Here is a 10,130-nt window from a genome sequence, read left to right as displayed (position 1 = left end):
CAACTAGGTATATCAGATGTTAAAGGCATGACACTGTTTGCATTTATCAGCAAAATGTTGTCCAATCTATACAAGTGTGAACCTTCAAACATTATCTAGAATTTTAGAGTTTCTGAAACATAATTGCAAAATAACTTGACTTTGGAGAAAAAAAATAATCCATTGGGTTTCATTTGCTTAAAAATCCAAGTTATCCACAAACAATTTCTTAAAAATCTTCCCAAGCTATTTCATTCTGCAAAATACTTATTACGAGTAAACTTCTGTAAATATTAATAGAACACAGGTAAAAATGTAGCATAATAAGTAGAAGCTTAGGGCTTGTTGCATATTGATATAGAACTTGTCTAATTGGTGCCTCAGTAACATTCATTACCAATGATAAATAGTAATTCATATGATGCAAAAAAAATTTAAATATTGCCAAAATTATATAAAAAAGTATATAATAAAGAGGGATTTAGTCTGCACACCTAAATTCTGTCAGATGTAGGAAAAGATTCATCACTGCTGTAGCTTAAAATATATATAGTCACATTACATGCTCATTCTTCTACTGCAGATATGGAAAATCCCTTGTATCCCGAGCAACAGCAGAAACATATTTTCATATTCTCTGTTCATCCCTTATGTAGCTGTGAAACCCAGGTAAGATGGCAGCATTCTGAAATTATTCATCTGACCATGCTGAAGATCCGAAAGAGAGTGATAGCATCAGAGACATGTGTGGCAAATGGATAAAGATAGGTGCTCAGCCCCTAGCAGATGCCACTGCTCCATACCTGGTGGCATAGTGATGGAAAGGGAACACTGTGTGTAAATGTCTATATCAGTCAGATAATAATCTTGATTATATATAACTGTGAGTTTCCATTTGGCTTTTTATGTCATTGTTATGGACTAAAGCTGCAGTTAGCCAACCATGTGCCACTTTCTAAACCTCTGCATTCTTTACACCTATTAACATTTTCTGTGTCCAGATTGCAGGTTTTAGGCTTTACTTACTTTTTAATTTTTTTTTCTGGCTGGTTTTGCTAACCCCAGGCCCCAATGCAGGGCAGCGTGTCAAGCATATGCAGGGTGATATCAATCACACTGGGCTAGGGCAGCACAATTTATCAGTATAACCAGTGTCAGCTGCCTCCGTTTACCGCGTTCTGCCGCACCGATAAAGAATACCTATTACTTTACCATATATGGCACATTATGCTCCATTCATTTCACTATCGCACTGCTAGCAGAATATATTGTTTGTGTGTTCTATTTGTTTTGGGTTATTGGAATGTTGTAAAGCAAAGTTTAGTTCAAGGAAATGTTTGAATCATAATGGATTTTCAGCTGTTAAAGCTCTTCTGTGTCAGGGAGCTCTCTCTAGAGTGTCTTTTTATTCACAATGATGCTGTAAAGACACTTGTTAAGTTGGAGGGCTTCCCAGGCAACTTCCGTTCTTCTTTGGCACAGGCAGATGAACAGCTTGTACACCTCCCAATCCATTCTCTGAGTATTTCTCTAGCCTCGTGATATATTGCATTAGAAAATAAGGGTTTTTTTTCTTGCCGTTCACATAATTATTTTCTGCTGGAGGAGCTCAGATCCATTTACCTTTTCATATTAATGTCTGACAGATATCTGAGAAAAAGACAAGAATGGTATGTTTTTGTGAAGCCCCATCAAATCTTTCTGTCTTTTAGTGTCATCCAAATGTCTAATAGATCAGCTTAGACAGAGTGTCAGAATCTCCCTGTTTCAAAATACTGCAAATTTATCATCAATATTCTTTTCTGACATTGCCCATTATAAACTCTCTGAATCTGAGTACAGGGAAATATAAGTTTGCAAGTTAAAAACAATGTATATTAATGTTTTCAAGAAAATTAAATGTATCACAATAGTTTTAAATTGTTTTATTCTTGTTTAGTGTATTAATTGGCACTGACCATTGATATGTGGTTAAAAGAGTATATGGTACAGGAAAATGTTTGTAAAAATGCAATAACAAATACTGACACTACTTGTGTTTCCTTTGGAATATGTTTACCCACTTCATTAAGAAATAATAAAACAGAGGTTAATGCAAAACGTTACTGAATAGATTTATATTAATAGGATCACAAAACCTAAAGCACAATTATGGGATATAAAAAGACATATTAACTGTATGCTAGTAAGCGTTCAGTTGTTGTCTTATGAAAGCTTCTTGGGATTCCCAGGGGGCAACACGTAAGTGGGCACAAAAGCGAACATACCATATGGTTGGACAAATGCAAGATTTTGACAGGGGGCGTCCAGCTTTACCTTTCACCAAAATATTCATATGCTATATACATGAATACTCTTTCAGTACTATATAGTATATGTAACCAAAATTAAATTTTACAATATACTCTGGAAAAACCTGAGAAGCAAAGAGAAGTCACTGCATTGCTAGAAAAGGCCATGATATTATTATTATTACTATTATTATTATTTATTTATTTGTAATTATATATATATAGCCAAGCGTAGGATTCTAGGCAACACTTAGGGGTATATTTTCTAAACTGCAGGTTTGAAAAAGTGTAGATGTTGCCTATAGCAACCATTAGATTCTAGCTGTCATTTTGTAAAATGTACTAAATAAATGATAATTAGAATCTGATTGGTTTCTATAGGCAACATCTCCACTTTTTTAAACTTGCAGTTTAGTAAATATGCTCCTTAGCCTCAGTGTTCTTGTCCATGGAATATGAAGCACTTTTCTTACCCACTCTGGCATGTCGATCACACCTCCTGGATAGGGCTTCAGTAAATGCTATATGGATGTGGCATGGCTGTCTATCATTGTTGTCACTGCTAGGAAGGGTTGGATATATACTTGTGTGCCAACATTCATGCAAAAGAAATGTTCACATAGGTTTTCTCTATTCCAACACTGTGTTCTACTAATTCCACAGTTCATCTGCTCAAAGTGACAGTGGTCAATACATCTTCTCTGTTAACACAACAAACGGTTGGAGAGCACATCTTCAGAGTGGTACCCAGGAGGCTCCTTGGTTGTGTAGGAGAAAGTCCCACTAATTGAAATACAGGTGAGCACACTAATAAATGTAGATTAACACATGTGATTATCATTGGCAGAATGCATGTTTTATTATTTGTTTTATTTATTTTTTATTTTCTCATATGTTTTATTACTATTAATGTGATTTTTACTTACCTGTTCTATTTTTTGTTTAAATAGTTGATCAACAAAATAATGTTATCCAATTAATTTTGTGCTGTCACGTTTTACATCAATGTAAAAAAAATATATTATAAGGAAATTTTTACTTGGATTACTAGTATACCATTCACATTGATATAATTTAAAATATTGCAGATAGTACAGGCACTACTTATTAATTAGCTATACCCCTTTAGTCTCAGTTAAACAGTTTTAAGATGTGTATGACAAGGGTCAGAGAACCTTATTGTGTTCATCCTTCATCTTCTGTTTGTTCATTATGGCCCCAGTTTTGACGTGGATGAGGATAGAACAATTTGTAGACAATCAGGTTATTTGACCTCTCGATTGATTGATTGAATGATTGATTGATTGGGAAAACAGCTGTCTGCAACAGGTGTCATGATGTGAGGAGGTAATGGAGGCAAGAGGGATGCCAGAAACTGAAACTTAGACGGTGGAAGGAGCAGGGTACTCCAGCAGCACAGAGCAGTAATGTGAGATTCCAGTTAAACGTATGCAGGAAGATTGTGATATAAAAATTTCCTTTATATGAAACAAAGGATAAAGCTTCTCTGAAGTCATAAAACAACAGAAATATAAGTGAATATCACTTTTGAATTTTCATGTACATGACCACACAAATTTATATTGATTTAAATATATTGCCATGGTAACTATGGGGATTTTATGGTGGCATTTCGCTGTGCAGGGTTTGCCATACTTTATCACAAAATATATATATATATATATATATATATATATATATATATATATAGTGACATGGGCTCACTTATTCAGCATCACTCACACTGAACAATGAACAACTCAGGTTTAAATAGCTTACACTCCTCCCACAGCCCTAGCTTGATAGACAGGTGACACTCCCACACTGCCTTTAAAAGGAGTTCTCATCAGGTGCTCTGCTTGATTAGCCTCCATGGTTCCAGCTAGCTGTTAGCTGTGGAAAACCATTTCAAAGCATGTAAGTTAAACCAGACTCTTCTCTATTTTCTCATATATATGTCCTCCATCTCTACATTACTATCTCTTTAACCTAGGTGCACTACAGTATATATGTGTATCTCTGTTTGCAGTCTTGCTCTGCAGATTGCCAGCTAAGTACCTAACTCCTCTCTTAGAAGTGGAAAACCACTCCCCTTGTCACTATATATATATATATATATATATATATATATATATATAAAATTTATTTATTTAAATTATACTCATCAAATCCTGGTCTGTAATGTAGTGGTTTTTCTGTAGTGCAGATAGGTTCCGATGTCCTAGATTTAAACTTTCTGAAGTGTAGCAGTAGCAGAGAGAGAGCGTTGGTCCCCGGTCTAGTTTTTTATAGTCCGTACCCAGAAACTCCCAGATTCCCCAAGCGTTCAGGTGTGTATAATGGTTCATCACAAATGTGGACGCTGTACGTTGGCCAGGGGTGATAATGTCATTACCCCTAGACAGAGATCTCCACTGTGTACATGCCGACTTGAGTTGGCCAACACAATGGGGTGCCCTGATGTTGCTGCTGCACCATTGGCAGTCTGTAGATATTACTGTGCACATGTTTGTTCTTGTGCCCAATCAGCGTGTGCACTGCCTGCAGCCATGCCCCCACCACAATGAACTAATTTTTAATCAGAGCAGGCTCTCTTTTATAGTGATGTTATATGGAAGAATAGGAAATAGAGAATAAAATATATTGTTAAAGAGTGATGAGAGTTATATATGAGTCAGGCAGTCACAATAAGGATGAAATCAAGTTTGGAGCCAAATAAAAAAATGCAGAATAGTTAAGTGGGACATGATGACAATTACCTTTATCTTGAATATTGACTTATCGTAGGGAGGGCCCAGGGGCAAAAGCAGGATTTCTAGATGGGGGGGTTCCAAATGTTTCAGAAAAAACACAAAAAAAAGATAAAATAACAATTGTTGCAATAAAAATAAAATTACAAAAATACAATGTATTTATACACGGATCATCCACAACATTAAAACCACCTGTATAATATTGTATAGGTCCACTTGTGCTACCAATGCAGCTCTGATGTATCAGTTATGGACTCCACAAGACCTCTGAAGGTGTCCTGTGGTATCTGGCACCAAGACGATAGCAGTAGAATATTTAAGTCCTGTAAGTTGTGAGGTGGGGCCTCCATGGCTCAGACTTGTTTTATCAGCACATCCCACAGATGCTCGATTGGATTGAGATCTGGGGAATTTGGAGGCCAAGTCATGTTCCTCAAACCATTGCTAAATAATTTTTGCAATGTGTCAGGGCGCATTATCCTGCTGAAAGAGGCCACTGCCATCAGGGAATACTGTTGCCATAAAGGGGTGTACTTGGTGTGCCACAATGTTTAGGTTGATGGTACAAAGATGCATCCATATCAATGCTAGGACCCAAGGTTTCCCAGCAGAACATTACCCAGAGCATCACACTGCCTCAGCCAGTTTGCCTTCTTTCAATAGTGCATCCTGGTGCCATCTCTTCCCCAGGTAAATGACGCACACACACCCAGCTGTCCACATTATATAAATACAAATTGATTGATTAGACCAGGCCACCTTCTTCCATTGCTCCATGCTTCAGTTCGAGCACTCTGCTTCAGCAATTTGTGCTATAGTATCTTTCTTCGTTTGCTGCCTAATATATCCCAACCCTTGACAGGTGTAACTAGAAAATCAATGATATTCACTTCACTTGTCAGTGGTTTTAATGTTGTGGCTGATTGGTGAATTTAATAATGTATGTTAAGTAAAAAAAAATGAGGCATGAAGTAAGCTGTACATTAAAACAACCACATTAAGATCATAATTTAAATAAATCAATCTTGACCATTGTATCAAAAATAATATAGTGTAATAACTTGTAAAGTAATATAGCAAAATTAATAATAATCTCCCCTCACATCTGTGAAACCACGCAGTGTGATTTTTTGACTCATGAAAATAAAGCAAAGGGTCACTCACAATCCATCGCTCTATCTGCATTCTATGAACTTCCACTGTCTTACAGTTTATTTGCATTTATTGTCCTTGTGCGTTTGTTTAACATATGTGATTGTATGCCGTGCATATTTATGTTTATAGGAACATGGTTACATAAGCCAGACAAGGTATTCCTAAATGAACCCTGCTGGAATGTAAATCAGGGATAAGTGAGGACGAGATGTCTGGGCTAAACAATTGGTATACGCACGGATAATGTTATCAAGTCTCTCCTGTTTAGTGAACCAGGTCATTGTTATCTTAGTATCCCTGGATTCAACTCCTAGGTATCTATTGGTTGAAACAAACTGCCTGGGTGATTTCCAATAACCCACTAGGACGTTCGGTCCTCACAGCATCCAATTAAATTAAGAAAAATACAATTAGCGTTACACTTATTCACCGCTGCTTCACATCACTCTCAGTAGCTATGAAACTGCAGAAGAGCACAAGTAACGTAGTCTTAGTTCATTTTCTTTTTCCAAAAATTAAGATGCATGCAACTCAAGGTAACCAGCTAAGTGCGTAATTTTTGTGGCTTGCATTAGCAGAATGTCAAGGTAGCAACCAACAATATATTTTACTTTCATGGTTGATCTTGGGTAGCACGGTGGTTAAGTGGTTAGCACTTCTGCCTCACACCACTGGGGCCATGAGTTCAATTCCCAACCATGGCCTTATCTATGTGGAGTTTGTATGTTTTCCCTGTGTTTGCGTGGGTTTCCTCCGGGTGCTCCGGTTTCCTCCCACACTCCAAAAACATACTAGTAGGTTAATTGGCTGATATCAAAATTGACCCTAGTCTGTCTGTGTGTATGTTAGGAAATATAGACTGTAAGCTCCAATGGGGCAGGGACTGATGTGAATGTGTTCTCAGTACAGAGCTGCGGAATCATATAAATAAAATAGTGATTATGATGTTGATCTGAAATATATATATATATATATATATATATATATATATATATATATCTCATCACATATATTTAATGATTAAATTAATTTAATATGATACTTCTAGTGAAAAATCATTCCTAGCATCAACTACTATTTTTATCATTTACTACTTGCTACCATATTACTTTCTAATATTGTGCCTTAGCTTACTCCCTTCAGTCATTAAACACTTGTTATAGCATTTACCTTCTCGTTATATGTTGTAAAGTTTCTGTAATAGCAAATGTTTGACCATATAACCATTGTGCATAAAACAGTGTAAGAAATACAAATGAATTTGATTGATGTACTTAATGCTGGAGGAACTTTGACAGACAATTTGGCGATTCTGAATTTCCCATGTCACTCCATGTCAGTCACCCTGATCAACATTGGATTGGAATTTGAAAAACTTGGAAATACAGTTAGCTGATGACTGTGATTGTTATCTTTGAAAACAATGGCAGAGGGCATAATTGGACTCAATGGGGCAGATGCAATTGACAATGCTACTCTCGAGGGTGTTACTCCCGAGGGTGTGGGCCATGGACTTTTACCATTACTACGGTAATAGTGCACATTATTACCGTTAGTACAGTAATTTTAATGCTGATTTTTGCTTGCGACTCAAGGAGCCACGAGCAGAAATCTGAGTTAAAATTATTGTATTAACGGTACTAGTGTGCAAGAGTAACGCGGTTAATTGAATCTTCCCCGGTGTGATCCTTTTGGTTAACCCCACCCCCAAATTAATAAATCTGATAAATTTAGCAATCTGACTTAACATTTTTTCTTTTCACTGATAAATTTGTTTGATATGTTGCGATTGAATGCTTTGTTATTTTATATTTGTGCAATGGACTATGTTTTAACAACAGAACAAATAAATCATTGAAAATATTGCATTTTAATGTTGATCATATAGTGAGAGCATAAAATGGATGTATTTATCACTGAAAAAGGTCTAAAAAAGTGGGAATTGCAAGTAAATTTAATATATGTTTAACTAAACATAGCCTGGTGCATGTTGACATTCCTATTGGAAAATGTATCAAATTGCAGTCTTGAGAAATCACCATTTTTTGGCAATTTTCCAGAGGCATTTGAAACGACAATTTTATTAAAGGCAATACCCGCCTGGCTTTGCCTTTAATAAAATTGCTGTTTTTAATACTGTCAGGAAATCGGCGAAAAGCAGCAATTTCTCTGGACTGGTAGATTGTTACGTTTACCCCCTAGTGTCCTAGAGGTGCATGTGTTTTAAATGCCTAATTATAAATCCTGCCTTGGATAAGCTACAAACATGCATCAAATTATCCAATGTCATCCATACTATTTTTGCAAAAAAAATAATGAAGTTTTGTTCTTTGCTGAATTAAGAGTTTTTCCATTAACGTTTATTTATTTTGGATCTTTCATTACAGTTTTCTTCATGAGAATCTTTGCTGATAGTTATCATATTGACGCAGATAGTATCAGCTGCACAAAGGATGCTCCTCTCTTCCCTCCCTGTATTTATCCTTAGTTGCCATAATCACAAAAGAAAAAGGATGCAGATGTTTTAAATGTGACAAAGAAGCAGGTTTGTCTTTTAATAGCTGCTGCCGGGCTGCACATATCTCCACCAAAGGTCTGAATATTGTGATTAGAAATCTGTGTTGGCTTTTAATTTGCTATTCATGTTTGCTATATCAAATGACTGAAGTAAAGTAAGCTCCCACTCTTGCTTGTATCAGCCTGTATTATGTGAAAGACACAGCTATGAGTTAATAGTTTTATTTCATTTTAAACTATTTTTCAAAATGCAGAAGCATTTGTCCCTTGTTAATTATTTATAAAATATGCATTACTATGAACAGCTTTCTCTAACGCGATTGGCTAGGAATATAGCAACCAAGTGCAATAACATTCCATACTGTTATATATAATAATAACCATGGGTGCTAGCTACGGTGCTCCAACGACTTGTTAGCATTATGGACACCACCATAAGAGGAGCCAATCACCCCCCCAAAAGAATTAACTGTTTTATTGAGCTTGAATCTATTCTAACATTGGTAATCACAGGAGGATGGTGAGAAGCCAGCTTGGTGGAGCTGTCCTCCAGAATGATACTGAGCAAGCTGAGTTTCATTACATTGAAAAGGTTAGATAGGAAAAATATAAATTTAGTTCGCCTATTCTTATATGGCCAAGCAGTATTGATCCAGAGGAAGACCTGGGGAGAGTTTATTACCTAACACGGACCAACCAGTCTGATTTTGTGCAACATTGAAAATGGAAGCAAACTTCTGATTGGCTGCAACCTTTTTTCTTTGCGATTTCATAAATGTCCCCAGTATCTAGGCAAATTTTTCCCTGCAGTAGACCCTGAAAAATAAGTCATGAATACTCAACACTTTGAAGAAAAGTCAAATATATAACCCTTTCTTTTTTTGAGCAAACTTTATTTACAGGGCGTACTTTTGTCAAGTAACAATCCATTTATAAACAAAACAAATGACAATAGGTATATGACATATATTAAAAAGGTGACCACTATATCAGTCCAGAAGACCACTGTGCCACTGTTCTAAAATTGATAAGAAATGTTACATTAGGAAACCATAGTAAGCTATAGAGCACCTGCATATCTGTCAATTATTTAGAAATGCCAAAGATAGACATCTATGACATATTAAGCATTGAGCAACCAGAAATGTGGTTGCAAAAACAAAGATGAAGATAAGTGGTGAGAGCAGATTGAGAGTTCAGAGGGGGCCCTAGCTCATCTCTAAATCGCAGTGTAAAAATAAAGCCGTCATGTATTTGTCTAGTGTTTGCAAAAGCGGACAGTGTTTTCCCTTCAAGCAAAAAAAATAAAATAAAAATCACTTTTGCAGAACTTGCATCACAACATGACTTGTCCACGTGCACATTTGCACTCATTGGCTGCATTTGTTCGTAGCTCTAAATGAGACTTTTAGTAAGTGGCATCTAAAGCTTTTGT

The 10,130-nt window shown here is 36.2% G+C and overlaps 1 long non-coding RNA gene across 1 annotated transcript; it reads left to right on the top strand.

The window, feature by feature from the left end:
- Positions 1 to 505: 505 nt before the first annotated feature.
- LOC142160533 (uncharacterized) lies at positions 506 to 8,843 on the top strand. Its single transcript, XR_012693263.1, has 3 exons — positions 506 to 648; positions 2,934 to 3,068; positions 8,566 to 8,843. It is a non-coding gene; the product is annotated as an uncharacterized LOC142160533 (long non-coding RNA).
- The last annotated feature ends 1,287 nt before the right edge of the window (positions 8,844 to 10,130 follow it).

The sequence above is a fragment of the Mixophyes fleayi genome, chromosome 6 (assembly GCF_038048845.1).
Source record: "Mixophyes fleayi isolate aMixFle1 chromosome 6, aMixFle1.hap1, whole genome shotgun sequence".
NCBI classification, from domain to species: domain Eukaryota; kingdom Metazoa; phylum Chordata; class Amphibia; order Anura; family Limnodynastidae; genus Mixophyes; species Mixophyes fleayi.
This window is presented reverse-complemented; position numbering and strand designations above follow the sequence as displayed.